We start from the raw sequence: 4,261 nt of genomic DNA on the forward strand, positions 1-4,261 counted from the left end.
CGCCCCGGAAAAATTCTGCCCGCTACACGCGGGTCCCCGGCTTAGGGCCGAGGAAGGGGGACGACTTCAACAACACACGGCAGGGCCGGACACTCCCGTCACCGAGCCCCCCTTCGCAGGCAAGCAAGCGAAGCCGAGAGGCGAGGCCACACGCCCCACTGCATGTCCCCCGCTGCCCTTTCGATACGGACACAACTCTGGCAACACAGGTCGGGAGCGGGAAACGAGGCGCAGCCAACCTCGGCCAAGCGAGCCACGCCCGGGGGGCTCTCGGGGAGGGGGGCCAGGGAAAGCCCGGGCAGGCTCAACACAACCCCGGGCCGGCCCCACAGAAATCCAGCCCCGGCTGCCGGCCACCAGCGTGCACCGGGACCGACAGCCGAAGAAATGCCGCACCCGGCGAGCGGGCGGGGCCCCGGCTTAAGGCCGGGCAGAAAAGGGGCGAGGCGCCGCCGCCTCGCCCGCCACCATCCCCGGGGGAGCGAGCGGGCGCCCGGCTCCCCGTTGTCACGAAACCGGCAGCAGCCGGGCCGGAGCGGGACACACTCGCGGCTTTCTCGCCCTCTCTCTGGGCCTTTTTCTCGCTTCTCCCCCGCCTGGAACAACGCAGCCTCGCCTGGGCCGGGGGAGCGCGGTGGCTCTCGGATCGCATCGCTCTCTCTGGGGGCTTTCTCGCTTCTCCCCCGGACTGAACACGCAGCCTCGGCCTGGGCCGGGGAGCGGCTCTCGGATCGCATCGGTCTCTCTGGGGGCTTTCTCGCTTCTCCCCCGACTGAGCACGCAGCCTCGCCTGGGCCGGGGAGCGGCTCTCGGATCGCATCGGTCTCTCTCTCTGGGCTAACCTGTCCCAGTCGAACTGGGTAAGACGGGAAGCCGGACGAAGCCACGCGACTCGCCCCGACATCGGCGGTGTTCTTCTGGCCCTGGCGACCGCACGCGCGTCCGCCCTTCTCCGCCACGGACACAGGCACGGCAACAGCCTGTGGGGATACGGCCCGTCACCTCGTTCCCATAATACGGACAGATGGGCCCGAAGCGGCGGAGGCCGGAAAGAGAACCGATGTACGTGACCGAGGGGGCGCAGTGGCGCACGCCGCCTTCTACGATGACATAGCCGGAGGCAGCGAGAAACAGCGACCCCTTGGAGTACTTCCAGGCCGGCAGCGGACAACAGGTCTACCAGCCATGAAACGGGCAACAGGTCTACCGACGGCTTGCTGCGGACAACAGGTCTACCCAGCCATGAAACGGGCAACAGGTCTACCAAGCTGCGGACACCAGGTCTACCCAGGGCATGCTGCGGACACCAGGTCTACCCACGGCTTGCTGCGGACAACAGGTCTACCCAGCTGCGGACACCAGGTCTACCCAGGGCATGAAAAGGGCAACAGGTCTACCAAGCTGCGGACACCAGGTCTACCCAGGGCATGCTGCGGACACCAGGTCTACCCACGGCTTGCTGCGGACAACAGGTCTACCCAGCCATGAAACGGGCAACAGGTCTACCAAGCTGCGGACACCAGGTCTACCCAGGGCATGCTGCGGACACCAGGTCTACCCACGGCTTGCTGCGGACACCAGGTCTACCCACGGCTTGCTGCGGACACCAGGTCTACCCAGCCATGAAACGGGCAACAGGTCTACCAAGCTGCGGACACCAGGTCTACCCAGGGCATGCTGCGGACACCAGGTCTACCCACGGCTTGCTGCGGACACCAGGTCTACCCAGCCATGAAACGGGCAACAGGTCTACCAAGCTGCGGACACCAGGTCTACCCAGGGCATGCTGCGGACAACAGGTCTACCCAGCCATGAAACGGGCAACAGGTCTACTCACGGCTTGCTGCGGACACCAGGTCTACCCAGCCATGAAACGGGCAACAGGTCTACCAAGCTGCGGACACCAGGTCTACCCAGGGCATGCTGCGGACACCAGGTCTACCCACTCAATGCTGCGGACAACAGGTCTACCCAGGCATGAATCGGGCAACAGGTCTACCAAGCTCCGGACACCAGGTCTACCCACGGCTTGCTGCGGACACCAGGTCTACCCAGCCATGAAACGGGCAACAGGTCTACCAAGCTGCGGACACCAGGTCTACCCAGGGCATGCTGCGGACACCAGGTCTACCCAGCCATGAAACGGGCAACAGGTCTACTCACGGCTTGCTGCGGACACCAGGTCTACCCAGCCATGAAACGGGCAACAGGTCTACCAAGCTGCGGACACCAGGTCTACCCAGGGCATGCTGCGGACACCAGGTCTACCCAGCCATGAAACGGGCAACAGGTCTACTCACGGCTTGCTGCGGACACCAGGTCTACCCAGCCATGAAACGGGCAACAGGTCTACCAAGCTGCGGACACCAGGTCTACCCAGGGCATGCTGCGGACACCAGGTCTACCCAGGGCATGCTGCGGACAACAGGTCTACCCAGGCATGAATCGGGCAACAGGTCTACCAAGCTCCGGACACCAGGTCTACCCACGGCTTGCTGCGGACACCAGGTCTACCCAGCCATGAAACGGGCAACAGGTCTACCAAGCTGCGGACACCAGGTCTACCCAGGGCATGCTGCGGACACCAGGTCTACCCAGCCATGAAACGGGCAACAGGTCTACTCACGGCTTGCTGCGGACACCAGGTCTACCCAGCCATGAAACGGGCAACAGGTCTACCAAGCTGCGGACACCAGGTCTACCCAGGGCATGCTGCGGACACCAGGTCTACCCACGGCTTGCTGCGGACACCAGGTCTACCCAGCCATGAAACGGGCAACAGGTCTACCCAGCTGCGGACACCAGGTCTACCCAGGGCATGCTGCGGACACCAGGTCTACCCAGCCATGAAACGGGCAACAGGTCTACTCACGGCTTGCAGCGGACAACAGGTCTACCCAGCCATGAAACGGGCAACAGGTCTACCAAGCTGCGGACACCAGGTCTACCCAGGGCATGCTGCGGACACCAGGTCTACCCACGGCTTGCTGCGGACAACAGGTCTACCCAGGCATGAAACGGGCAACAGGTCTACCAAGCTGCGGACACCAGGTCTACCCAGGGCATGCTGCGGACACCAGGTCTACCCACGGCTTGCTGCGGACACCAGGTCTACCAACTCAATGCTGCGGACAACAGGTCTACCCAGCCATGAAACGGGCAACAGGTCTACCAAGCTGCGGACACCAGGTCTACCCACGGCTTGCTGCGGACACCAGGTCTACCCAGCCATGAAACGGGCAACAGGTCTACCAAGCTGCGGACACCAGGTCTACCCAGGGCATGCTGCGGACACCAGGTCTACCCACGGCTTGCTGCGGACAACAGGTCTACCCAGCCATGAATCGGGCAACAGGTCTACCAAGCTGCGGACACCAGGTCTACCCACGGCTTGCTGCGGACACCAGGTCTACCCAGCCATGAAACGGGCACCAGGTCTACTCACGGCTTGCTGCGGACACCAGGTCTACCCAGCCATGAAACGGGCAACAGGTCTACCAAGCTGCGGACACCAGGTCTACCCAGCCATGAAACGGGCAACAGGTCTACCAACTCAATGCTGCGGACAACAGGTCTACCCAGCCATGAAACGGGCAACAGGTCTACCAAGCTGCGGACACCAGGTCTACCCACGGCTTGCTGCGGACACCAGGTCTACCAACTCAATGCTGCGGACACCAGGTCTACCCAGCCATGAAACGGGCAACAGGTCTACCAAGCTGCGGACACCAGGTCTACCCACGGCTTGCTGCGGACAACAGGTCTACCCAGGCATGAATCGGGCAACAGGTCTACCAAGCTGCGGACACCAGGTCTACCCACGGCTTGCTGCGGACAACAGGTCTACCCAGCCATGAAACGGGCAACAGGTCTACCAAGCTGCGGACACCAGGTCTACCCAGGGCATGCTGCGGACACCAGGTCTACCCAGCCATGAAACGGGCAACAGGTCTACTCACGGCTTGCTGCGGACACCAGGTCTACCCAGCCATGAAACGGGCAACAGGTCTACCAAGCTGCGGACACCAGGTCTACCCAGGGCATGCTGCGGACACCAGGTCTACCCAGTCATGAAACGGGCAACAGGTCTACTCACGGCTTGCTGCGGACAACAGGTCTACCCAGCCATGAAACGGGCAACAGGTCTACCAAGCTGCGGACAACAGGTCTACCCAGGGCATGCTGCGGACACCAGGTCTACCCACTCAATGCTGCGGACAACAGGTCTACCCAGGCATGAATCGGGCAACAGGTCTACCAA

Source organism: Sturnus vulgaris, unplaced genomic scaffold (assembly GCF_052056855.1).
Source record: "Sturnus vulgaris isolate bStuVul1 unplaced genomic scaffold, bStuVul1.hap1 Scaffold_178, whole genome shotgun sequence".
Taxonomy (NCBI): Eukaryota; Metazoa; Chordata; class Aves; order Passeriformes; family Sturnidae; genus Sturnus; species Sturnus vulgaris.